General features: G+C 47.0%; 1 pseudogene across 1 annotated transcript; it reads left to right on the top strand.

Annotated features, from left to right (window-relative positions):
• Positions 1–1,641: 1,641 nt before the first annotated feature.
• LOC144175850 (prefoldin subunit 3-like) lies at positions 1,642–26,616 on the top strand (annotated as a pseudogene). The gene is made up of 6 exons (XR_013323704.1): positions 1,642–1,837; positions 1,952–2,076; positions 2,197–2,263; positions 5,950–6,048; positions 13,809–13,947; positions 26,268–26,616. The product of XR_013323704.1 is annotated as a prefoldin subunit 3-like (transcript).
• Positions 26,617–27,647: the final 1,031 nt, after the last annotated feature.

Below are 27,647 nucleotides of genomic sequence, written 5' to 3'. Positions count from 1 at the left end.
CCAGTGTTTTAGTACCATGAATACATGAGACGAACAACGATTACGACTACGACGACAGGAAACACCAACAGCCCCAGCCCCTAAGTGGCTTCACCCCTAAAAGACTCCAAAACTGATATACCCACAGGGTATTGCAGTGTATTGGCCGAAGCCTTATATGCAGACGTGCAAGCCGCCGCAGCGGATGTTGTTACAGTTGCTGGAGATGCACTAGGCAATCAATCAATCAATCACTTCGAGAGCAAGCACTACAGTAGTCGAAATAGCAAGTCCGTGCCTGTACCCTGAATCCTGCATGCGTAATCAGAAGCCAACCAAGGTGTTCGCACATACCCACAGTGAGGCATTGCACAACGCTTTAAAACAGGCGCAGCCAGACCGTCTGTGAATCCTTCCAAAAGTGTGCCAGTGAAGTCAAATGATAGTCTTCACCTCCTACACTCCTGTGAATGTGCAGTGCTGCGAGTAAGTTACATGAAGCCTTTTCTGCGTCCCCTTCGCCCTCCAGCATTTACCCCCCACTTTGTACCTCTGTGACATCTCAATGTCACCCCAAATAAAAACTGCCTCGCAGTTTTAAGAAAATCCTTTATTTTTTTAGCATTCTTCTAAACGCGCCTGATCGTATCCCAGTCCTTTCGCTATGCGTATATGCGCGACTGGTTTTGAAAGAGAGAGAGAGAGAAAGCTTGAATAAATGCTGAAGAGGTTAACCCCACTAACGACGGGGCTCGCTACTTCAGGTGGGGGAGGGGGGGGGGGGATTTTGAAAGGGAAAAAGGGAGTAAAAATAAACAACACCGGCGTGTAAGAGAACTACAATAACGGGGGAGAAAGGCCCGAGGACCTCGAGAAGATTAGAGGAAGTCGGTCAAACCCGAAACAATTAGAAAAGTCAAGTGAGCCCTTGTTTTCAGCACCGCGTCAGCATGACTACTCCATGGTCCAAGAAAGTGTACCAGTAGCTCGCACGGGTGTTCATATCGGGGGTTCTCGTTCTGTAGCACAAGACATCGTAGTGATCTTCCAAAAGCACACCAAGCGGCGAGCGCAATGGTGAATCCACCCTGCCTATCTTAAGCAAAAATCTACACGTGTGGCAACATTCAGGCGTAATCGATGCAGGACATCCTCAGCAGACCACGCAATCTCTGGTGGTTAACTTTAGTGCTTGAACTTTTCGCTCGACAGTAGCAGCGAGGATCGTGGTTCAAGTACGTTGCCTGCGCGTCACAAAAACTACCTGCATCAAATTTAACGCCGCCGCGAATACATCACCCTTCCCAAATACTGTCCTTCTTATGACACGCCCAGAGAGACTCGTAAAAAGGCTGTTATTTAGACTTTTACATCACGGTTCAAACACAAGGTTCAAATATGAATCCAAAGCAGAGTAAACTTGAGTTGGCTTCGACTGTGGTCCCCTATGGCTTTGTAACGACTGAGCCTTGAGTTAGCTTTTTTTTTCGACTCTTCTTGCAGCATTTTAAAATTTATGAACTGCCTAAAAATTTACAACGTCACTTTTCTAAAATTTATTCGCAATATTAAACTTTTTTTGCGTTGTAAACTATTTAGCGTACCACATTATTCTAGCACAAAACGTCAAGCGGCTCTGCCATCGCCTTTATCTTTAGTTTTCATTTTTTAGTTTTTCACTTGGCTGTTGCCCTTTTTAATCGCTCAGCTACCACGCCTTACGTGAGCTGTGTAAAGCTGCCTTTATTACCATTTATATCTTGGTGCCAGCGCTCGTTTCAAGATGACAGACTCCGCGACCGCCGAGAAAGCGACGAAAAAGTTGGTGCACGCTGGAATTCCCAAGGCAGAATGTTTGGTGAGTCGCTTTCACAGCGTGATCGCTGCCGGCTCGCGCAAAGCATGACATGTCATGTGCTGTGCGGCCACCAGAGTCTATCATCGCGATATTTATACATTTATCTATCGCTAGGACAACATGGACGAGTTTATGGCCAGGGAAGAAAACCAAACAATAGAGGCCGGCCTCCGCAACCTCGACTAGCAGCACAGTAAATACAAGTTCATGGAGCTCAACTTGCTCCAGAAGAAACAAAGGTAAGAAGTTGCGCAACCAATTTACTGCACTCTGGAAATAAAGCCGATGTAATGTTGTCCCCGGTTGTTTTTGTTTCTCGAAGATGGCTTTTCCTAAAGCAGGGCTGTTCGTTGTTTCAGGTTAAAGAGCCAGATCCCCGAAATCAAGACCTCCATGGACATCATAAAAACGCTGAAATCTAAAAGGGTATGTTCTTTTATTGAATTCCGGGGGACCGAGCTGGTGGAGCGATTTGCGGCTGGTGTTCTTGTTTTTATGTTTGTTACATCAGTAAAACGGGAAGTAGGGGGGGGGGGGGGGTACTAAACTACTTCGCCAGACCATCCGAAACGCAGTGATTTTTACCTTCCTGTTCCTCTGTCTGCTACCGTACTGCAAACATACATTACTAGAGGTTCTCGTCATCTGTAAGCACAGCAGCCTCACAGAAGTACTGCGTATCACATTGGCGTGATGATACGACCTTATGCATAAACTTTACAGGCTGCAACACACGGTGTCGTCCTCTGAAGCCGAAACTTTCACATCGAGGGCAAGGTTAAGGGGCATGCCAGACTTGGTTTCTTTTCAACCTTGCCTTGAAGCATTCATGTCTGTATGGCATGGCATGGTCCTTCTTGAGAAGATTAATTGTTTTGCTCATTCCACTGGATTACACATCACTGTGCCTCACAAGGGCCCAAATCCCACTGCTTGAAATGGTCCTGTCACTCTACCCTCCCGTGTATTGCTCTATCGCTGTCTTTCATGGGTAGCAAGATTGCATTCCACGCATTAACAAGGAGTAGGATAGCCTCTTGTAAGCGTGATGTTGGTCCTTCTCAACAATCCGCACCTTCGGGATAGTGAGGGTGAGGCAGTGACGATGTTTATGATGATGCATCATGACATATGTACATAAGGAGAACTTTACACTTGCAGGCAGGCTCTAAATCAAGTTTTAAGATAGGTGCCAATGCAGTGTTGTTGGGCATGCAGCCACTTCTGACCTGGTAGTAATGGAAGCATGTGGGGAAGTCGCTCACTGCTGGTAGAATTGTTATTGTGGCATTGGGTGCAGTTGGAAGTGCAAGGTCCCATGTTTTGTTTGTGTGTGATGATTTTTCAGCATTTTGACTGATGCACGCGTGTTGCAAAGAAAACTGGCGTAAGGACATTATACTGTTCAAATTCAAATGAAAAGCAAAGTAACGGCTGGGCATAGGGGCATTAGAGTGGCGGGGTACAGTTTTTATTTCGACCACCTTGCCTTCAAGTGCTCCAAAACCTTACGCACACCAATGTTTTTGCTTTTAGCCTCTGTAAAAATTAACATGGCCAAGCATCGAACCTGTGAGTAGCTTTCATGCTGTGAGTGATGTAGAAATGGCCATGAACATGCTGATAGATACCAGTCCAAAAAGAAATAAAAGGAGGGGGTAGTAGGATATTTAAAAAGTGTAATGACTAGTTGTTCAATCTAAAAACCTCTCGGGATCGAAGCAGACATCCTTGAACCAGATCCCTGTAACTCTGGTCCTGTGTGGATGGGATGGATTTCTAGCAAAGCACCATGCTTTCAACTGACTTCAGTATTCACTCTTGATTAGACAATGGTTATGAATGGTTTCAGTAATTACCCTTCCTGCTATCGAGTTTATGTGCTGAATCAGTAAACCCACTTGATCTACCCGTATTGGTTTTAACCGCTGTTATTGCTCATCAGCTTTTATTTGGTAATCTGTACCTCACTACCTTCCCATGCAGTGACAAAAAAATCTTTAGGGTGTACCCTCCCCAATTTCTAGCATATAACAATTTGTGGAAGGGAAACACGTACACTTACATTACAGTACAGTTACAACAGAGCATGCAATAGCACGAGCGCCCTGGGTGGAGAACGGCTCTTCACTTTTATTTACTTTAAACCTTATCATACATTTTTTGTTTGCTGTTAGTCCTGTCATCGAAATTCTGTTAGAAATTGTGTGGAAGCTGTAAAGCAGAACTTAACTCGCAGCAAAATGCAATTGAAACGTTGGAATACCACGTATCGTGGGTTGTGTTTGTGCATCCATTTTTGTGACAATGCTTGGTGGAATGAGTTCGATGTCAACCTCGGGGAACAGTTACCAAAGTGACAGATTGTTTGTTGGCCGCTCCAAATTATTTAAAGGCATGCATTCAAATCTATTTTTGTTCAAATGAGTTTGAAATCATCCCGATGAACTTAGTAACCCTGCCGCCAGAGCATTCACGGGAGGCATGAGCTAAGATGGCAGGAAGGTTGTCTGCAGCTTCTTGTGAGGATCACGTACATAACGCGAGAAAAAAGCACCATGAATGGAAAAGCTTGGCGTGGCAAGTTGGTTCTCGATACCTGGTGGTGCTCTTCACCCTTGTTTTCTTGCTCCGTAGTTACCGTCAAGCATTGTGAGTAGACCTAGTAGTCATCTGAAAAAGCTTTATTAAAGTGAAGCTTTGGTGTTCTTCCTGATGGCGTCTGTAACGCGAAAACGCTGCACTGAAAGAAAAAAAAACATTTCTGGTTTCCAGACTCGAACCTGGGTCCGTTGCGTTATGAAGCCGGCGCCTGGCCAGTTGTGCCATTCCAACACGGTCGAAGTGGTTCGGAAAGCTTAGACGACAACCAAGGAATCCGTCACAAGAAAACACGCGTTCAACCATCGTCGTCGTTTGACAGGGGGGTGCATGATTTTTAAAGTCCTTTACAAAGATGGCAGCCACCTTTATTGCATCTAGTATGTGCTGTTTGAAATGTCTGTGAGGAGAAAGCTTCTCGTAATTGTTTTCATGGACAGCCAGGGAAATACAGGGAACCATCTGCAGGTTCGGCGACACTAACTGATACGTTTACTGTCCTCAGGCTCTTTATGGCTATTGCTATTATTCCTGGTTATTGCTCTGAGTATTCCAAAATTGTTATTGCGTAAATCTTCAGTTTACAGTGAAATCCAGGGGACACCCCTGCCTCCATTTGCAATGTCGTTGCTTTACCGGAACATTTTCTTGCAGCATGTAGCATCAGCTAGGGAAAATGATATTCGAGAAGGAACAGCTAGTGTGCTTCCCACTGGGATGAAAAAGTGGCCAAATCATGTTTCAGCTGTGCGCACTTCGCACAGGTTTGCTGACTCTGACTCAAATACAGGTCGTGGCGACTGTGTAATGCTGGTGAAACAAAAATCCCAGTGTTCAAGTCGTAGGTGTCTGAAGTTGTATTGAAACGTCTGCTACAGGGAGTGAGACCCAAATCTTGATTTTTGCAATGAATGTATAAAAACGAAAACGCTGGTGTGTTCAGGCTTCGGCACAGGCTAGAGATGCTACAGTGCAGCTCATACCCAAAGTGTAATAGCATTGGTTAAAAAAAAAAAAAAAACACAAAGAAAGGTTTTCAGAATGCATTTGCTAAATGGTTATATTAATTTTTTTTCTTTCTCCCGTACCATTTCTATTCTCAAGTGACGGGCACTGAATCTGTGCGCGCTTCGCCCCTCAAGTGATGAATGCTGGGAGTTTAACTCGCCAAAGTACAACTGGGCTATGAGGTTCACCGTAGTGGATGGAAGCTCCGGATTAATTTTGACCACCTGGCGATCTTCAGCATGCGCTGGAATGTCGACAAGCAGGCATTTTTTGCTTTTCGCCTCCATCTGAAAAGTGGCCACCACGGCTGGGATTGAACTAATGTCCTTGGGCTCAGCAGCACAAGCCCTTAGCAACTGAGCCACAGCGACGGGTGCCCCTCAAGTGATGATTGCGGTGCATGAGTGCGCCGTTCTGTGTTGCCCCTTTTTTTGTTCCTTCTGGTGTTCCTACCCATTGCTTTTTGTAGCTTGCCATAGAATCGTGCTGTGGACTCCGTGCAGGATGCCTCCGAGGACATGGAGATGAGGTTCGTCTTCTCGGACCAGGTGTATTCCAAGGCAGTCGTGCCCCCCACAGAGCGAGTTTGCCTCTGGCTTGGTGTAAGTGGCTGCTCATGGTGCGCGTGGGAAGCCTTGCCGGTGCAAATGTGGGTGCGAGGAAGCAATAACCTTCTTTCGACCAAGCTTTCTGTGCAACCAGCTTTGAATTGACTGTTCTGTCCATGTGCAAACCCAGTATCTTTCCTAAGTAGTGTCGCTGTCTGAGAGCACGGTCAATTTGCAGCCAACTGCCTCCATTTGGCACCTTTTAACTCTTTCGCTACCGCAGAAAATTGACCAATTTTGGGGGGTCCAAGAAAACATTTTTTTTTCTGCTAAAAAATTATTTAGGCACTAATTGCAGGAGCACAAAATTCAGATTATTTAACGGCCTTTCCAATAACACCAGTTTTTTAAAGGTTTTCATATATCATAGTTGTGAAAAAAAATATCAAAATCAAAAGTTTTGTCAAGTTGTCGAAAAAAATGATAAAAAAGGAGTTGTGTATATCAAACCACCGGTAGTAGAAAAAAATTAGAATATACATTTTGCAGGGAAACATTTCAAAAACACACCCTAAAAAAAATGTCGACTTGCGCGGAACAGTTTTTCAGATATAAAAAAAAAATGTTAGCACGCACGGTGCTCGTGTCATGCGGTGAAGCCCAACCTCTAATTCAAACTGTGCAATTTTGGGTGGTTCCTTGGAATAAATCTGGCGGTTTGACGTTATCAGAGGCACCAATTTGCCCCCACATAACGTAAAAACATCTTGTCAATGGCTGACTTTGCATTTACAGCGAGCACAATATTTGGGACAAGCACGCGATGCAGAAAAAAACATGCATGAAGTTGAAAACGGAACGCCGTGGCTGATGTTTGTTGTCGTTCACGGTCAGTTATCTCTCAAAACATAAAGCTGAGCTTTATTATCATCTTCTTACTCGCAATTGTAGCCTTGCTCGCAAAAATGAGGTACGATGAGCTAGAATCGTCCCCTGCGATCTTTGGCCGAGTAGCAGTCGCGCGCTAAAAAAGATCAGCACAACGAGCCTCCTCTATTGCAGCGCCACCTAACATTTTTCAAATGAAACAGTACAAAAACTTATCAGAGACTCCGTCCGAATAGACAGTTCAACTAAGCAGCAACATTAGACACCCGGATATACCCTCGCATGAAAACGAAACTGGAAGGCGAACAGCTGGCAGTGTAAGGCCGGTTTGAAGCGCTGTCCTCGGCGGAACAGATATCTGGCGACTGGGTGTGACCTTTTGACTTGCATCTGAAGTTCTTATCGCAGAAATCGGGTTAGGGTGGGGGGAAATGAGGAGCGGCGTGGTTTGTTCGAGGATCAGTCACGGACGCTTCTGGCGCCATGGCAGTTAGCCTTGAAGTTGGGTAACTGCGTAGTTGCGCTAAATATGAATTTCGCGATGCAGAAACCGAAACTGTTGTAAACTGTTTGGGAATGGTCCTGGGGTAAGTAGAACTACCAGAGTACTTAGGACAACTTGCGCAAAGGCAATAAAACTGCCTAAAATCATAAATTAGCTTTGCAACCAGGCACTGCTTGACATTTTCAGCCGATTTCTGGGATTATTACTGTCAGAGCGTGAACCTGACGATTGAAAATCGTTTGCTAGTTCCCCATTCACGCCCTGATAGCAAAAAACAAGCGCTGGTGCAGAGTAATTACGAGTTGCACGCATTCTTCGTTGGTAGCCTTGAGGCGCGATGACCACGCCCCTTTTCCACAACCAGGTGATTCAAAAGCGTGTCAAAAATCACGTTTCCGTTGCAAAAACGAAAACAAAACTGATTTTGAAAGGCCATTTTCTGATCTAACTCCGAACAGCTTTACTTGTTCGAGAAACGCCTGGAACGCTATGAAAAGGCGCTCCCAAAAGTATCGATCAAATTGATCGATTTTGATAGGCGCGGTAGCGAAAGAGTTAAAGGGGCCGTGCTGACAAAACACAAGTTTGGTTCATTCAAAAGATTGCCTCATTAGAATCATGCTGACACCACTTTTAATGCACATATTGCCCGAATAAGCTATGTAATTAAGGAAAAAGGGAATGGCCATGCGACCCACTAGCTCATTTCCCGCAACAGAACCTACGATGTCATGTGCCCAGCTGTGCGATTGGCTGAGGCCGGCAAAAGCGGCACGGCTTATAATAATAAGCTTGCCGAGCGAGCTATTTGCACTTAAATGTTGCGCTTACTGCACCATTTTACAGCTTAAAAAATGGTGCGGTAAACAATGAAAGTTGCAAAAATACACATAAGCGCAGAAGTACCGATGCGCACTGCTGTTTGTACTGGGCGCACTATGCTTGTTTTAGCTGTACAGTTGTCTTACACGACACTGGCCGATTGGTGTAAGCGACGTTGTCTTGTGTGACTCTGTTTGTCGAGGATACCCCATGTTTAAACGAAACGATTACTTTCTGCAGTAACAAGAACAAGCGAGGTGCAAATACGGACAAAAACAAAGCAGTGGCGGACAACGGTCCGTGGCTGAGTATGGTAGCACCAGAGTCCGTCAATGCTTTTCTGGTCGTGAAACTTCGCCGTCACGCTATGGGAGAGCTTCGTACGCTGCTCAGGGAGGCCGCGCCGCGGCGCTGGCGTTGATCGGGGGGCAGCCGGCGAAGCGGTCGGAGGGGAGTACGGCGCGTAGCAGACGCTCCTTGCGGTGTTAGCAGGGCTCGTGGGGACTTCTAAAAAATCAAGCACAGATAGCAGTCGGCAGTTTTGAGCGTGCGTTCTGCCGCATACGGCTTCCCTGCAAGGGCTGCTATCCTGACGGCTTCGTTTTGTAGCCACAATTGAAGGCACAACTACCAACATTACGTTTCTATCCGGAAAAGTGCCGCCAACACGTAAGCAAGTTCTGCCGCGCACGGCTGAACGCGCGCTGCAGCGGCGGCGGCCCGATGCCCTCCGTAGGATACCTAAAACAGACCGCTGTACAGGGTGGAGACACCCTTTGAACGATCCCGTGCCGCCCCTATTGGGTCGATGTGCTCAACGCGCTGTTCTTTTCGTTTCCCACAAGACGCAGCAACGCAATACAGATACGATGGTTCAAACTTCGCTAGTAAACCGCGTTGTGGAGATACTTACGGTGCGGTTTTGTTACAATGACTTGCTGCGGCGGCGAGCGAGCGAACCAAAATGGTGGCGCAACGCATACGTGTCTCCACTATGTACGGCGGACGCGCGTCAATGTAGGTACTCTAGCCCTCCGATCTGCGGCGGCGCCTCTCGCGGGAGCCTTTGTCCTCAAACAAAACTCTGCCGGGAGTTTCATGACCAGAAAAGCATTGACGGACTCTGGTAGCGCGATCTGGGAGGACTAACAGCGAGCAAGGCTGCTGAGCCGAAGGGCGCAGTGGAAGTTCGCTTGAATACGCGCACTCATGACTTCATGGCACACGTCACGGAAACACAATTGAGCGGGAGAATCAAAATTTTAACGTAAATTGATCTATTTCTCGGTGAAAGCGGCATCATTTGCTGCAGGACAAGCGCTGGGGGCACTGTAAAACCCAAAATCTTTCGAATAAAGCAAACTTGTGTTTTGTCTGCATGGCCCCTTTAAAGGGACCCTAAAGACAGCATACAATGCCACTTCAATAGAAAAGGCGCTTCATAGGTGTAACACTTGTGCTTGTTTTAAGGCAAAATTTGGTCAGATAACTAAAGCTATTTATTAAGGAAAACAAGAGAAAGGCTACTGACCAACTGTATCTCTGCACTGTCTTGTGGTTTGATTTGCCTAACTTGAATGACTGGCTTGTGTCAGCGAAAGTAACTGATGATTGAAATAGTTTTGTGGGATTGCAGGGGAAGCTTCTAGTGTCTCAAATGAAAAGTCATTTTGTAACAGTAAGGAGGTTAACAACTGGCTAGAGTAAAAGAGTGCCAGGGAAATCATATGTAAATCAGAAATGTATGCTGCAGGTAGCTTTTTGAGCTGCAGCGATACTGTGCTGTCATTTGAGCGGCTCTTCCAATAGCATGGTAGCTTTTGAAGTTGGAAGAATAGCAAACTGTTCTGTTATTTTCTGCCTGTTGTTTTCTCTTGGGTCTCACGAGGTTTAGGTGAGCTGCAGTCGTCTATTTCTAGTAGCTTTCATCGTTTGAAGCAAAAACAGAGTCTGCGTCTATGTCATTACACAACATACGGTCAGTAGTATGTGCCGAAACACCCTGCTGTGTTTTACTAGGCTTGATTAGGGTTTCCAAACTTTAACGGGACAGACAACCGATTTTTGTCGAGTATACGTTCTCTATCACAAATGAAAGGGTATCCCGTAAAACACGTTATTGCGAAACGGTTTTGCTGATAGCACCGTAGAGCTTTTTAAAGGGACACTGAAGTGAATTTGTCAAGCTCCCGTTTTTGCTTGCACTGCGTAGACTGGCTCAAATTAGCACACTTTTCATCGTTTATTCGGTTGACAAATCGGTAATTATTTTACAAAGCGCGAAAGAAGAAAAACTACCATGCGCGGTTTGCGGCGGCCGCACCAACTAAGGCTGTGACGTTGGGAGGAGGGGCGCCGTGATTGGACGATGCCCAAGATTAGCAATCACACAAGTTTCGGTTTCGGTTCTGTAAAACATAACCAATGGCGTTGTTGGATGGGCATTCTCAATATCTCAGTAATCATCGTACCGCGCTTCTGCCATGTTGTCGGCTGTAAAATGCACAAGATAAGCCTCCCAGGACGGCTTGTAGTCGTAGCATTCACTAGCCGAGACCTACGCAGTGCATGAACGCCCTGCGCGTACCCGCAGCCGCCCAAATGTCATGCGCTTTTCCCCCATATTTGGAGCTTGCCTCCCTCACGCCTGTATCGTAAAAAGCGTGTTCGCACCAGGCCAAGGGTCTGTTCATTCTGGCCTGTGCCCACTGCCTGCAAGCAGTCGGTGCTTATGGCAACAGCACGCCAACGAGAACTCGCTAGCGCGCCAGTGCCAGCCTGCGCGCGTTTTGTGAACTAGTTCGTGTAGCCATGAACGTTGCGGCCCAAAAAAAAGGTGAACTCAATATAGAAAGCATCGGCGGAAAACAAAAAAATTACCTTCCAAAAAAAAAAAAAGCACGTACCGCGGGGATTCGAACTCGTGACTTGCAAAACACTTGCGGTGACAAACCTACGCCCCCGACCACTGAGCCACGGAGCGGGACGCGAAAGGTGTGCTAATACAGGGTATATATTGTATAACCGGTTTACACTTTTATTTAGTTTTGGCATTTCAAGCAGCTTAGGTGACTATTTGTTGTACTGCGATCGTGCAGTAAGCGTCGCCCGAGTTTCCACAGTAGCTCACGTCTAGCAATTTCATTTCGTAGACGGAAAAGCGTTCACAGATGCGTAGTCATGCTGCTGACCGCTGTGCTTGTGCGCCCAGCGCAAAAAAGTGCTTCCCGCGCCCTAGTTTTACGCTGTACGGTAAACATATCAGTTGATTTTATTTCCTTAGTACCTATATTGACTTCGCTGACTCTTCTCCCGCCTTCAAGAGGCCTTATATTTTCCTACTGGCGTACCAGTCAGCGAAGCGTCGTATGTGCGCTTGTGTGAAGCGACCTTGACTTGGAGCTAGATACAGTGTAGAAACAAACCAAGTAAAGAAAGGCACATTCTTCCATTCACAAACGTGTCCTGGCTTCGTTTCAACTAAGCGAACGAATTGCGACCAAGCAATTTTTTTTTAACCTCCTTGATTGCGACGACCCGCCGGCGGCCGGCGGACGAAACGCTGGGCCGACTGACTCTGTCGGCCGGGGAGCCGTGCAGTAGCGCAGCCGTGGCGCAGCCAATTGCCAGTTCATCCCCTCCTGACGTCACACGAAAACGCCACAGAAAATGGGCGAGCGTAAAGAGAGGAGGACAGCATTTTCGAATTAGTTTTTCTACTAAATAAAATCGCGTAAACGCGCCTAGAGTGGTCGAACCATGGCCTGGGGACTCCGGACTACAATTTGCGCTAGTAATCCCGCAATGTTTACATATCACTTCAGTGTCCCTTTAAATAGAAATTTTTAGATCTACGAGCCGTGCGTGTCCGCCCAAAAGTAATGCTGGCAACCATGACATACAGTATCGGGGCAACATACTTTTGTCTGTATGCGAGAAGAAAAGTGGTATTTAAAAACTTGTCCCCAGCTAAAAAAAGAAATGTGAATTGCAGGCTTTCTTGTCCCTTTATGTGTTTTTTTAATCACTAGAGGCAGCCAGCTGTATGTATTGATGGCGTAGTATGACATACTGTATTTTGCACAAAGGCGCAATCTGTTGGGATTAGGAGAGGTAGAATGCTGGCTTCGTGTTGTGGAGGTCGGCAGTTCGATTCACCCCGGGCCTTTCCTGTTTGTTTAAGCTGCCAATAATGTTTTTCGAAACTGAAAGCGAATACTTCGGCAGCAGAAATGCCCCTGTCTCGGGCAGAATCGTCAAACAACGGACAACGCAGGCAGGAAGCTCCTTCACTGGGTCTGTTTATTGAATGGTGCCGTTAATTCAGGCGATGGAGGTTCAGTCAGCCACCCTGAGAGCAGCCCAGTGGCGGCGGGCGGTGTGTCTCAAAAATTTTTAAAAGAATGTTTAAAAATACATACGCAATTTAAACTTATACTACTTTTGTTAAAAGGTTTTCATTAAGTGAATAAACGTTTCAGGCAGCAGTTTCAGTAGCTGCAAGGTTTGCAGGTCACGTGACCAAGACCCGTAATGTAGCGTCACGTTTGTACACTACGGACCGCCACCTTTCAGATTTCGGAGAGTTTATTGCCAAATTAAAATTGTTTCCACCAATTTGTTTATAAATTGCTTGTGGTTACCCCACCATATAAAATGCTGGCTTTCAATATGAGCTAGAGAACATATGCTCGACAAGAATCGGTTGTCTGTCCCTGTACGGCCCAACCACATGCACGCGCAAAATCGACGTACTGGCGAAACATGTGATACAAAAACTTTGAAAAAAAATTTTTGGTCCCATAGCCTGGCTTGGTCCCATAACCGCATAACTCGGCAAACAGAACCAACAGTTGAAAATGGAACAGGTACAGATACATATGCTGAATTAGACAGTGCATTTTTGGGGACAAAGAAAAGCATGATGGATTATTTATCAAACTACAGCACTATCCTCTAGCATAAAATGCTTCATGGCCGCAGAAAAGTTGTGTGCTACTTTCACATCTGCTGGTATAGTATTCCAAATAAGAGCACCATGAAATTCTATTAGTTACCGACTGTATACATTTTTAGCAGCCGGTAAATTAATTAAAGCAATTGTTCATCACAGCTCTTGTACTTAGCAGCGGTAACTTAAAAACGCTTAGTGGTAGAGGGTCATCATGTTTCACTATTCTGTATATTGTATCCGCAACGCTTATTACGTGAACAGAGTGCACCGGAACTACGCGCATATGTTGGAACAGCGGGTCTACTGGTATCTGTCCCATTTTAAAATGTAATAATTCTTATTGCCCTCTTTAGTAAGCGGCTTAGAGGTTTTAAATATGTTTTGCATGTGCTGCCCCATGATCATATACAGTAGCTCAGACAGCTGTGCACAAATGCGAAATATAGGGTACACAAGGTGGCTGCGCTGAAACACTCATGGGCTTTTAGTAGTGTGTGGCAGCCAAATGCAACCTTCGAGCACGTCTTATCTATATGAGATTTCCAGTTCATATCTTAGTCAAACATGACACTTTTGTGTTTCTTTCTTAGTTTCTTTTCCCCTTGAGCCTCACCAACTAAGCAAGGGCCCCTGTTGCCCCTGCAGGCGAACGTGATGCTGGAGTTCCCGCTGGAGGAGGCCGAAGAGCTCCTGTGCAAGAACCTGCAGACGGCCACAAGAAACCTGACAGAGTTGAACAGCGACCTCGACTTCCTCAGAGACCAGATCACCACCACCGAAGTCAGTATCCTTGCTGGGTGCCCACTGTGCTGCTGGGCCACGTTTCGCAAAGCAGTGCAAGGCACGGGTCAGTATTCTGGTTAAATGCAACCACCGTTGTGTGGTGGCTGCCTTAGGTGCTCCTGCATATGTCGCCTCTTCCATTCAAGCCCCATTTCACTGCTGTTCTTTTGCGTTCAGTTGATGCTTGATGCCAACCTGTGCTGGAACCCACTTTTCTGTCATTTTTATCTGACGCAAGGATACAGGTAATTAGCCTACTCCTGGTTGTATGCCACCTGTTACCAAGGTGAGGTTTAGCTGCATAAGCGACAGTCTAGATTTCTGACAGTAGAGGGAACAGGCTGGGTATAGAAAAGGCTACCCTGCAATAGACGTTATTAACCACCAATCGGGTAGCAGAAAAATCTGCAGAGTGTAATAAACCACATTGCATGGCATTTATAAACTACGAAGAAGCGTCTGATTCAGTAGATGCCACAGCAGGGCTGGAAGCATCAAAAGACCAGGGAATAGAGGAGACCTACATAAAACTCTTGGATGAGATATACTAGGGACGTACAGGCAGGATAATCCTTCGCAGGAGAAGTGAAAAGTTTCATATCAAAAAGGACAAAAGGACCTCGTTTCACTGAAATTTTTCACAGCATGTGTGGAAGGGTACTCAGAAGGGAGGGAGGTTGGCTGGGAGGAGACAGGATTATGGATAAATGGGGAATACTTGGGCCACCTGAGGTTTGCGGACGACATATTCTTGTTCACCTGCAAAAATTGCTTGAAGAACTACAATGAGAAAGCTTCGCCATTGGGTTAAAGATAAATATGAATCTATCAAAAGTAATGCTAAATAAATATGCTGGAAGCACACTCTTCAGCCTAGCTAATAAAGTGCTGGAACAATGAGTTGAATATAACTATCTCGGACACATTGTCAATGCTGATCCAAAACCACAAGAAAGAAATCCGGCGTAGTGCAAGATCGGTATGGCCTGGGGTGCAGTCGGCAAGCACTGCCAAATAACAAATAGTGGGCTCCCTCTATCATTATAGTATTCAACCAATGCAAACTGCCAGTGATGACATATAGGGGAGAAACATGGTGCCTTAGTAAACAACTTGAAAGCAAACTTAGGTCAACTCATTGCGACTTGGAATGGAGAATCGTAGATGTACCGCTTAGAGACAAGAAATGAGTGTCTGGGATGAGGGAACCAACTCAGGCAGAAGATATCACCATCATAGTTAAAATAAAAAAATAAATGGACTTGGGCAGGCCATGTAGTGCAACGAAATGACAACTGGCGGACCAGCAAGGTGACAGAGTGGATGCCAAGAGACAGGACTAGAAGTAGGGAATTGATGGACGTGACAAAAGAAGGACCTGTGCAGTGCAGGACAGGAGCACTTGGAGGTCGGTGAAAGAGGCCTTTGTACTGCAGGGAACTCAGATAGGCTGATTTTAACCCTTTGAGGGTTTTTAAAGGGATTTTAACCCTTTGAGGGTCGAATTTTTTCGCCAAATGCGACCCCGGTCGATTTTTGTTATTGCTGATTTAAATTCTTCGGTTGAATCTATTTCAAGAAAAAATTGTCGTAATTTTTTTAGGGTGACCATAAAGTGACAAAAAAATCGTTTGTGTTGTTTGTTACACACATGTGGTTTATTCATGAGTAACACAAGAAAAATTCTAAATAAAAACAAGAGAGTAACAAGCCGGCACCTCTTGAGTAAATCGAAATCAGACATCAGTTTCGCAGGCGCAAAAAGCGGGAAAACGAGAAAAGAGCCTCATCAGTTTCGCAGGTGCCCTTGATCTGTGGCAGGCGCAAGAAGCGAGAGGCGCCCGGTGGGCAATACCCAGTGCGCCCCCTAGTTACTGGATGCGCAAGCGATAGCCGGCATGCTGCTGAAGTAAATCAAAAAAAAGAAAAAGCCATCGGCGCAAAAAAATAATTTGTTGTATTTCCGCAATGTGGCAGCACATACCAAGCAAGAGAAGTTGGCGAAAAAGGCGCGCTTTTTAAAGGGGCCCTAAATAGGTTTCTGAAGGTCGCCATTTCAATCGCGCAATCGCTAGAGTACCCCTTCACGACAATGCATACCAAATATTACACCTCTGCGTAAAGCAGGGGCCGCACAAACACGCAACAAAGACGCTTTCTTTCTTCCTTGCTCACCTACCGCTTCCTTGCCGCCACACTTGCGCGCTCTGACGTGCGACAGAGCGGTTGTGACGCACCCGTGTGACGCACGAAGCTCTCAACAGTACGGCTGCGCTATTGGTGGGCCCCGTTAAGTGCTGTAGCCAGTCAGCGTTCCCGGCTCTGGGAGAAACGCGGTTGCGCGCAGCGCCCCTGTTCTGTGGCAGCGCTCCTGCACCGGCGGCACGGCGTATTCGTCCTGCACGGGTGGCACGGACGAATGTTTATCATCGCCATCCGTTACACGAGCGTAGCTGAGTTTGTAGTCGTTTACAAGGTATTAATAACGCTGAAAAACACGGAAAATCTCTGCGGGCACAAACGGCCGCTACACGCGCGACCGCGGCAAGCATCTGCCTGCTCGGTCGGCAAGCAGCCCACTGTGCGGTGTACGCACGATAACGCATACACCGCAGCAGCTAAAACTTGTCACCGCCCGCCAGTGCGGGACTATTGCTTAAAATCAGTTTGCAAATACGCGAAAGGGGGTGATAGTGCAGTGAAAGATTGCGCAGGGGGTCGTCGTCGTCGTCGCGGCCTCGCAAAGCAGTGTCTGGATAACTGCGGCGATGCTAAGCCTTTTCACCGACCTCGCTGGGACGAGTTCACCGCGAAACACTAACGCTAGCGAGCCGCTAGCGAGCCGCTATAGTCGTCGGTTGCAATCGTCAATTATTGTCGTTAGCTAGCATGTTGAGTTAGGAAGCCCCCTATCTTGCCTTCAAACGCTCGTTTGCGCTCGTTTCCGCCGACGCGAGCACGGCCGGCTCGAGGAGCCGTTCGATGCGGGCCGGCCACCGACCGACCCCGCTGAGCGGCAGTAGGCGGAGCTTGGCCCTCGTCTGCTACAAGCGTGACGTACCGCCGAGCGGAGCCAATGGCTGCGCGCTTCTCGACGCAACCCTGCTTCTGTAGGTGTCACCGATCAGGTCTTGCGCCTGGTCGGTGGCGTCTCCGCTTCCACAGTGCTTTGGAGGAGCGGTTAAAGAGGGAATGCGCCAGGCCTTGTTGCGGGCCCTTTTTAATGAACGATAGCTCGGCTAATACTGAACGCTTTTAAATCATTTTTGCGACAGGATGTTCTTTGGATAGTACTCCAATGATTACGCACGTAAAATCTCAACCTTTGGAACCCTGTTTATGGCCCCTTTAAACATACAAGCAATGACGTACATATACGTTATTGACCATTTTTAAGGTGTTTGCAGAGGACGTATATGTGCGTCCGTGACCCTGAAAGGGTTAATGGCAGATAATCTTTGAGGTAGTATCATGCCGCTGTCACACGACAAATCTAAAGGCATTCAAAGTGAATAATATTAGCTGTTAATGGCATTCGTTTTGGCTGTGCGAGTGGCTTTACAACTCCACAAACTGTTTGTGATGGTATGATCCAGTTCGTCGGCTTCCAGCCATCTCAGCAGTGTGCAGGTTGGTTATTCTTCATCTGCTTGTTTTTTGTTCAGTTGTTGGAAAAACCAAAATATGTTCATTTGAAGAAAAGCTCGTATCCCGACGCAGTGCGTTAGAAACTGGTATTTTAACCCTTTGAGGGTCAAATTTTTTCACCAAATGCGACCCCCCCCTCCTCCTCACCGGGGCTGAATTTTTTTATTGCTGATATCAAATGTTTGGACGAATCTATTTCGAAGAAAAATTGTCATAATATTTTTAGGGTGATCATAAAGTGACAAAAAAAATCGGTTGTGTTTTTACATACACGTGGTTTATTCGTGAGTAACATAAGAAAAATTCTAAGGAAGTTTCGCCGACGCAAGAAGCGAAAAGCGCCCAGAAGACGAAACCAAAGCCAGCCGCTGCGCACCCACGCATGACCTGATGCGCAAACGATAGCTGTTGCACCGCTGTAGTAAAGCATAAAAAAAAAAGAAAAGAGCCATCACCGCAGGAAAAAAAAATTTACGTATTTCCGTAGTGTGGCAGCACATGCCAAACGAGAGAAATGATCTACAAAGTCTCTCCTTTTAAACATACCAGTGATGACGTGCATGTAGGCCATTGACTATTTTGAGGACGTGTCACCCGTTTCCTTAAATTAGGGTGCACTGTCAGAAGATATGGGGAGTCGACTCAAGAGAGCCAACAAACCCCACCGAATCTACAGGGCACAGGTGACAAAGGGGGTGGCCGTCTGATGTGCGGCTTTCGCCGACTAGAGCGGCAAGAATGAACAAGAGCCTTGAACGAAAAACAGCACAAAGACTTATATTGAGACAGGCAAGTTACAAATACAAGCACGAGGTAATGGATCGATAATTACAGGCAACTTAGATGGAATTCAAATACAAGAAACAGTCCAATTAGACAAAATGATACAAACAGGAGCGTTAACAAATGAAGATTACGAATCGGAGCAGTTAACTAAAAGAAAATGAACAGTTCGATGCTTATGAGAGACAGAGTCCCAGCATATTCACCGACCGGGCCGGATGATGCACCGCTGTCGGAGGCGAGTCGGCTACCTGGAAAGCGTGGCTTCGCTGTAGGCCAGGCCGTCCGAGACGATCACGGTCATTCGAGGCCCGGGAGTACGTTGGAGCCCTCCAGGGCGCGGGTCGCCGATGGTGTGATGTACAAACTGGCAGGTGCAGTTGTCAATCACGACGTCCAAACGTAGCTGGTGGGTTTAGGTGCGGCTTCTCTTTTTATAGGCGCGCCGGCGCGCCGGGGCGGAGAGGGATAGCACAACACACCACGCGCCCGCCGCCGTCAGCGAATAACTTCACTCTTCTCCCTTCTAGAATCTTCGACGCTCTTTAGAGCTGGCAAGGCCACGCGCACCTCCTCGAAAGTACTGGAAGCTTCGACGAAACCGGAGCGCCGGAGGTTTTATTTTTGTTGTTTTTCTCGCCGGCGAGCCGGCGAGTGATCGTGTTACCGTCTCTTCGTTCGAGAAAGCTCCATATTGTCTAGGGGCGAATGGAACCGAACTGAATGAATCGAACGACTGCAAGAAGAATTAGGCGCTGTACAATGAAATGGAAAATTTATAAAGTACTTTTAGACGTCGTACGCTCGAGTTTGTGACACAGACCCCAGTTTCAGAATATTATGCAATAATATTCCCAAAACTCACAAAGTCGTGCGTACGCGTCGTTCACACTTAGTGAACAAAAGAGGCTGTGCCTACGAACACAAAATAAAGTACAGCCCAATGTTCTTCATAAGAATAATGACAGGTACAGAATTCGCGTACAGAACAGCGGTTTGGCGCAGATTTCTCAACAAATCCACATCCTAGGGACAATTCATAGGTTTACGAGCAATAAAGTTCTAGCATTCGAATTAAGCCCGTGCCCATAATAAATGTCTGGCCAGTAGCCATCACAAGTGCGAAACTCGTGAAAATACATCGTGCGCTCCAGTGCCAAGGTCTCGTAGGCTCAGATACAATGAGTATACGTCAGTACACACAAATACATACAATGCACTGGTACAATAAAACTCAAAAGAAACGTAACTAATATGCGGTACACAAACAATAACATGCAACCGCAACGTTCACGAATGTCACCACTAGTAACGCTAACAATACACGGCATGTGCACTGTATAATAGTGAAAGTAAAATTTACGCAGAACGCAACTAGTACGTGAATATACACTGTACAGCCAGAGTGACAAAATAAGTACAAGTTTCGCGTGCAGTACGACAGAGAAACAATGAATACAACGTTCGAGTCTACAGTACTCGACGTGAAAATACAACTCTGTCTTACCCAATTCCACTCATATCCCACGTGCATACCTAAATTGGCATTCTTCATGTTTATCCCGTGTCTATCGGGCGCTTGCGCAACTGCGCCTGCAGAATTCTCTTCGGAGAAGATCCTTTCCAAATGTCGCGCGAAGCGACCAACTCTTTCGTGACCGCCGTGATAGCGGTCTCGAAAAAATGTTTCACTGCCTGGGCCTTCACCTGGTGAACGACCGAGTGGCTAATAACGGATTGGCGCTTCTTCCCACCTGTCCGTCGGGTCAAATGGCAGTAGAGATGTTTTCTCTTACTCTTGAGCCCAAACCTGCACTCTTTGTTTCGGCAGCCTGGATGTTTTCCGAGTTTCTGAAGGCCGGTTTTCAAACGTTTGTTCTTTCGACGACCTTCGGCGCTTATTTTCCTTCTGTGCGGCTCCATCGCAGGGGCCGCAGACTTTGGGCGCCGGAAATGTGCTGGCTTCGGTTTTGTCGGTGCTCGAGTTGCGACGGGCACGGCTTCGTCTCGATCCGAGGCATCGAATCGGGGTTCTTCTTTCGAAACAGCGGGTGGTTCCTCTCCCACCGCTGAAGTCACAGGATCGTCGCCGACGCTTATGTACGGCGCGTTCCCTCCGCGGAGTGCGGCTCCGCTTCGCACGGGGGTTTCAAACTTGACCCCAGAGTCAGTCTCTTTGCTCCTCGAGCTGTCAGTTACGCACGCGGCGCTAGTCTGCCCAGAGAGTTCATAGTCTCGAACTGGGTCTTCCTGCACAATGAGCGTGCTTGTACCCGTGTTTTTCAGAAAGCCAACGTTTTCCTCGGGCACTCTCCCCGCAATATCGGGTACCCCTTCGTCTAGAGGGTTCGGCCCCGACGTCGTGATGGCATCCACAACCGGGATGTTATCTCCATCCTCAAGCTCCGCCTCACCTGTAGGATCATCGTCCTTCCAGGTCTGAAGTGGTGCGCTTTCGCACAATTCTGGAGGTGTTTCCTCCTTGCTGATTGCGGATACTTCCGCCTCTTCACCTCCGGAGCTATCCTGGCATTCTCTTGCCTTCTCACGGTTAGTAATTTGGCCACTATTCTCATCAATCGAATTTTTATCATTGAGTTCATCTTTCCGATGGAACTCATTTCGCACAATCTCTGTGCTCTTATTCATGTCTTGAGACACGGCAGCCACAGCTGCCTCTCTAGCCGACTTATCGGGGTGTGGCTCCTCAATAAGTGGCTCTTCCACCTCCACGGGTGGCGGTTCTTCTGGGGCAGGTAAAGTTATCGGGTCTTCGGAATCCCTGACTCCATCGATGTTGCCGAGGATGAGGTCATACATGGACCTCTCCATGCAAAGGGCGGTTACGCTTCCCGTGTAGTAGGGAGTCTCCACCTCGATCTGAGCTACCGGCAACTCTCGCATTGAGCCATCCATAAAGAACACTGGGTTTGTTTCCCCAGTGAACTCCTGCTCTCGGACTAAGTCCGTTCGCACAATAACTGTGCTGGTGCCGGTGGAGCGCAAAACGGTAATGGTTTTGCCTGACAATTTTCCCTCAGCCACCGGCACTGTCTTCGACCCGAATGCTGTAATGGCACCCACGACGTGAATTTTTGTGCCCCTTTTACGCTCCTCAGAGCTATCAGTAGCATCGTACTGCTTGGGTGCCCTGAGAGGTGCGCATTTGCGCAAATCCTGGCGCCTTTCATCGTTGCTGCTCCTGCATGTCGCAACCTTATGTCCAGCCCGCCCGCATTTAAAACATCTGGAAGCACTATTTCTCTTAAAGCTGCTCCAGCAGTCCTTGGCAATGTGCCCAAACTGTTACAAGAGTAACATTTCAGCGGGGGTTTTCGGCTGGTTCTACTTCGGTCCGCTACCGCGTTTCCGAAATTTACCTTAACCTTTTCAAGGTTGGTACTGAGACACAGGCGCCTATTCTCTCCTCTCATGCTCCGATCTGCTGATGAGCAGTCGAGCTTCAAGCGTTGAGCATCAATATTTGCTCCTGTTAGCTCCTCTTTGCTTGCTTTCTCCTCTCGCTCCAACCGAAGTTGTATTCGAAATTCTTTCTCTCTATTCCTCTCAGCTTCTGTTCGCGCTGCCTGTCTTGCTCTCTTAACTTTCTCGTTTTCTTCTTTTTCTTTTTGCGCGACCCATTTTCGTAATTCGGCCCCTGACAGGCCCAGCTGACAGCCCAACGCTACGATTTTCTCTAAATCCATGATTGCAAATGTATCGCAATCTAGCCACAATACTCTAGCCTCTAGCTAGGTATATCTACACAGAGAAAGTTTACAAGAGCACCAACTTATGAAGGCAGTAGCAACCTATGCCAAAAAAGTTCCAGGCTCTTTCTCCTCCCTACCGCTCACATCAGAGGTCCTGTCGCGGACGCCAGAAATTGTCACCCGTTTCCTTAAATTAGGGTGCACTGTCAGAAGATATGGGGAGTCGACTCAAGAGAGCCAACAAACCCCACCGAATCTACAGGGCACAGGTGACAAAGGGGGTGGCCGTCTGATGTGCGGCTTTCGCCGACTAGAGCGGCAAGAATGAACAAGAGCCTTGAACGAAAAACAGCACAAAGACTTATATTGAGACAGGCAAGTTACAAATACAAGCACGAGGTAATGGATCGATAATTACAGGCAACTTAGATGGAATTCAAATACAAGAAACAGTCCAATTAGACAAAATGATACAAACAGGAGCGTTAACAAATGAAGATTACGAATCGGAGCAGTTAACTAAAAGAAAATGAACAGTTCGATGCTTATGAGAGACAGAGTCCCAGCATATTCACCGACCGGGCCGGATGATGCACCGCTGTCGGAGGCGAGTCGGCTACCTGGAAAGCGTGGCTTCGCTGTAGGCCAGGCCGTCCGAGACGATCACGGTCATTCGAGGCCCGGGAGTACGTTGGAGCCCTCCAGGGCGCGGGTCGCCGATGGTGTGATGTACAAACTGGCAGGTGCAGTTGTCAATCACGACGTCCAAACGTAGCTGGTGGGTTTAGGTGCGGCTTCTCTTTTTATAGGCGCGCCGGCGCGCCGGGGCGGAGAGGGATAGCACAACACACCACGCGCCCGCCGCCGTCAGCGAATAACTTCACTCTTCTCCCTTCTAGAATCTTCGACGCTCTTTAGAGCTGGCAAGGCCACGCGCACCTCCTCGAAAGTACTGGAAGCTTCGACGAAACCGGAGCGCCGGAGGTTTTATTTTTGTTGTTTTTCTCGCCGGCGAGCCGGCGAGTGATCGTGTTACCGTCTCTTCGTTCGAGAAAGCTCCATATTGTCTAGGGGCGAATGGAACCGAACTGAATGAATCGAACGACTGCAAGAAGAATTAGGCGCTGTACAATGAAATGGAAAATTTATAAAGTACTTTTAGACGTCGTACGCTCGAGTTTGTGACAGGACGTTTGCTGGGGACGTACATGTACATCATCGACCCTGAAAAGGTTAACTGCTACTACCGGTGTTCACTTCATACGCTTCCTACGAAATGGTCGGCACAACATTGCTATTACATGCAGTGCCCAGTGTGCTTTCTGTATCATGGTGCCAGCATGCCTGCCCCCCATTACTTCCAATACTAGGTGGCATGGCAGGCTTCCTAGTGCTCTAGTATAGGTGGTATTCGGTTTAGCTGTCAATTCCTTCGCTTGGCAACACTGGAAATGGCCACAGACATGGCCGATGTGCCACGTACATGGAGCGGCTTGGGCCACTGCGCCCGCACGCCGAAGGAAAAAAAACACCAGCGTGCGTCGTCTTCTCCGTTTCAACCCGATTCTCAATGGTAGTGTCAACATAGACGTTATTAATCGCACTCACATTGAACTCGAGGCAATACTTTGCGTTCGTTGAGGTAGAGTTTGTTAATGTGCAACACAGTCATGTGCTTAGCACGGACAAGTACCGCCATCCCGCGGAGCCTGACGTAACGAGTGACGGCGTACTCATACGGTTGCCTGCATGCACGCCTCGCCAGTGAATACAAGCAATAGCGTGGTACACTACACTATCATTAGCATGGGCCATTAGCTAAACACCAAGAAAAGAATAATTCGGGCCCCTCTGTTGGGGACTGTAGGCTTTGCAGCAAGGCATTCCAAATTGCAGGTGCTGTTTTCAAGCAAATTTACTACAAGACGCATGCAGCATTGCAAAATGCTGGAGGAAAAAAAAAAGGCCGGTGTGCACTGTGGTCACACACACGAACGTTTAGAAGCACATTCACAAAATGTTTAGCTTCTGATCTGCAGTAGAATTGCTGACACCATGGCTTGCCACAAGACCAGTGGAGCATTGGAATTTTTTCACACATTGGCTAGCGGACGTGAAAACAGTGTTACTTCAACATGCTGAAAAAGAACACTACCACAGTTGTAGCTACCCCGAGGCTACTACCTCTGTAGATCAAAACAGAGTTTGTTTGCTTAGGTGGTCAAAATTAATCCGGAGCCCTCCACTGCAGCACGCCTCATCGCCTGCGTTGCGTCGGCGCGTGAAATCCTACAATCAATCAATTTGCTTAGGTGGTAAGTTAGTTTTTCATTTCTACAGCTGTTAGCCTCTCAAGTAACCAGTTGAACAAGTAACTGGCCTTAAGGACAGAAAGTTCTGTGATACTGAAGACAAACTATTAGCGCTGAGTACAGGACACAGGATAGGACAGCATTTGTCCCATGTATTCCTACCCTGTGTCTCATCTTCCAGCGCTAATATGTCTTCAGTAGCAGCTGGTCTGTATTCATCAATCTTGCTGTGTTGCTGTACACTGTAAACCTGGGGCTGTGCATTCATAGGTGAATTTGATACCTCGATAAAAAAAACGCGTTTTTGCAGTGAGAAAGAAACCGCATTGCAGCAATGAAATCCTGGTGATCTAGTGATGAATTCTTTACGAGGCCTTCGTTGCATAGCCCTGCAGCCTTTTGTCTCTAATTATTTCTAGCCTTTGTTGGCTGCTGTGGGCATGCTGTTTATTAAAAAGCAGGATTGCTGTTAAGCCGGCATGAATGGAAATTGATAACTCCTGGTGTTTTGGGTCGCGTAGATGACGCAAGCATCAGTAAAATACACGCTGAACTTTTGCCCATATAAGCTGGTCAGACAGTATTTGCAACTGTCCTCGCTGCCTGCTCAAGCGCTGAATGCCCTTTACAGCCATTTTTTAGGCAGCTGAGGCAACTGGCAGCATAGTAAAATGGCCAGATTCAACTTTGTTTTGAACTGCAACCAAGGGGTGTCAGAGTTCATACAGGTCCTTGAAAACCCTTGAAATTGAGAATTCAGTTTGCAATGGCCTTGAAAGCCTTGAATTTGTTTCCTCCTCGGAAACCCTTGAATTCTTTGGCAATAAAGAAGTGGCCCGGATATGTGACCTGCTTTTTATGGCTTATCATTGTGGCCCTGCACACTCCCCGCCAAAAACATGTTTTTTCAATTTTAAGCCAGCTTGGGAGTACTGGCAGGCTGCTTTATGCAAAGGCTTGTACAAAATGAAAGCCCCGTATCAGACGAGGGGAAATTAACATAGCTCCCCTTCCCATGTTAGATGCTGCTTTCTGCATTGCCTCGTTTGGCTATTCATTTTGAATATCTCCTGTACCCGACCATAGCTACGTTTTGAAAACGAACGGTGCTGTCATTCCGGACTGACATAAAAATGAACCCTGATAAGCAAGACTGAATGTGAATGTGAGAACATGGTGCATCTAGCTCCTTAGCTTTGTTGGAATATTTTATTTTGACAGGTGTAATGTTGGGCGGAGTCAGTAGACCCCCCCCCCTTGTTCATGAACAGACATTAAGGGATGACAATGGCAGGAGGTAATAATTTATGTTCTGTGCTATCCGAGACCGTGTAGAGCTCGAGAAAGTTCAAAATGGCATGTTTTTTGCAAAGCTCTCTCATTATTATTGCGGGTGGCACTAAACTTGACCACTTCCGAAGGGTGGAGTTGTAAATGTTTTGCGTGTGGGCAGAGCAGTAGTAGAACAGTTTGGCACACGTTCTCCCTTGCACCCTTGAAAATGCCTTGACAGGGCCTTGCAAGTCCTTGAATATTCTTGAATTCTTGTATTTTAATCCTGTACGAACCCTGCAGTGGGGTTACTTTAAATCGCTGACAAGTGCTGTGGAAATAATGTGATGCTTCATCGTTCGTTCTCTTTTTGAGTGGGAGCAGCACTCGCTTGCATGCAAGCAAGTCCTAATTTTTGTAATCTGGCCTCTGTGGGAAAGGCAAGGCGATAACAGTGCAACTTGGCTGTAATATTGTATCGTATGATGGAACAACTTACGTGTGCAGACAAGTGTGTGCAGGCTTTTTTCTGCAAGTTGTACAGTGAAAAGTTCTCCAAGTGTTGTTGAGCCTTGACCAAATGAACCCCCCAGATATGGCCAGGCTGCACAACTGGAACGTGAAGAAGGTGCAAGCGGAAAAACTAATTGCGCAGTCGCAGCCGTCGTCGTCCTGAGAGCTGCTGCCAGCATGAAGCCAGCCGCTTTCAGGTTACTGCGCCCCGTGCAGCTCTGGTGGCGCCTGTGGGAGGCATGCAAGTTTCGTTGCAGAGTTTTGAGGCAGCACCAAGTGCCCCCCTTGCTGCAACAGGGGCGCACTGCCGACCGCGTTGCCGTTATGGGACGAAGGGTATTGGCTAAGTTATTATTACCGCAACACTCGTAACGTCCTAGCCGCAAGTTCTCACGATAAATAAAGAAAAGGCTTCATTTTGCCAAGCTACGTGTCGTTGACTCGCTTTGAGTGTTTTGGAGGAAGTTGTGTTGTGTGTGATTGTAGGCTGACTGGTTGTTTTGTTGCTTACTCAAGTGCACAATGCAAAAAAAAAAAAACAACTGTAAAATGCTTCTTTTTTATCAGGAGATATCTCCCAGCAAGTTTCAACAGCAACCGTTCAGCGTAACATATTTTAAATCCATTTTAATCTTCACCCGCACGAGAAAGCCCAGAGCGGGCCGACATGACATCACCTGGTGCTTGCCCCGAACTGCCGACGTCGGGGCTCCCATGACGAAGTCAATGCACTGGCTGTGGTTGGCGCGTGCTGCTTCGGCGTGTGTACACGTCCTGGTTTTGGGACGTCATTCCTGCTGTCATGGTGGCCGCTCGGCGTTAGTTTTGTCGAAACCAAAACTGACACGAATAAACGGTGCCGTAAATGAATGTTTACGCTGTGCTCGACCGTCTAGTGTGTCATTCTATGATTAGTGGGCTGGTAGGCACACATAGCAGCGAAAAAAACATAACACGAAAATTTCCTGTCAGTACTCCTTTAATTAAAGAAAAGTTACTACCACATATTGTCTATATCTTCTCTCATCTGTGTTGTCCAAGACAGTATTCTTTGTCATTCTTACAGTCTCAAACTGCATTTGAGATAATATATTTCTTTCTCAGACTTGTTTTCAGCTGGAGAAAGAAGGGTGTACAAAAATGGTTTTGTACTCTGCTGCACTTGTTTCCAACCCTGTGTGTGTAACCCGAACTTGCCTGACAAGACAAGACAAGAAAGGGTACACTTCCCTAAAGCCTAGTTTAAAAAATGCTGAAGGCTGAGAAACTTTTTGTAGCTGGAAGACCACAGCTTGTAGCTCTTGTGGCCTTGTTGCTCTTTTTAAAACCAGCAATGCTAATTTGCTTAGAAATAACAAAAGAGGTGTCTTACTGTTTGTTTGCTACACTAAACCGAACAAGCCAGACTGGGTGGCCATCAAACCATGCCCCCAGTTAAGAGCTCCCGTGTTTTGCTGCAA

Source organism: Haemaphysalis longicornis, unplaced genomic scaffold, assembly GCF_048455015.1.
Source record: "Haemaphysalis longicornis isolate Haplotype H1 unplaced genomic scaffold, Haemaphysalis longicornis Haplotype H1 scaffold_1, whole genome shotgun sequence".
Classification (NCBI taxonomy): Eukaryota; Metazoa; Arthropoda; class Arachnida; order Ixodida; family Ixodidae; genus Haemaphysalis; species Haemaphysalis longicornis.
Note: the sequence above shows the minus strand (reverse complement) of the source record. Positions and strands in the feature narration are given on the sequence as shown.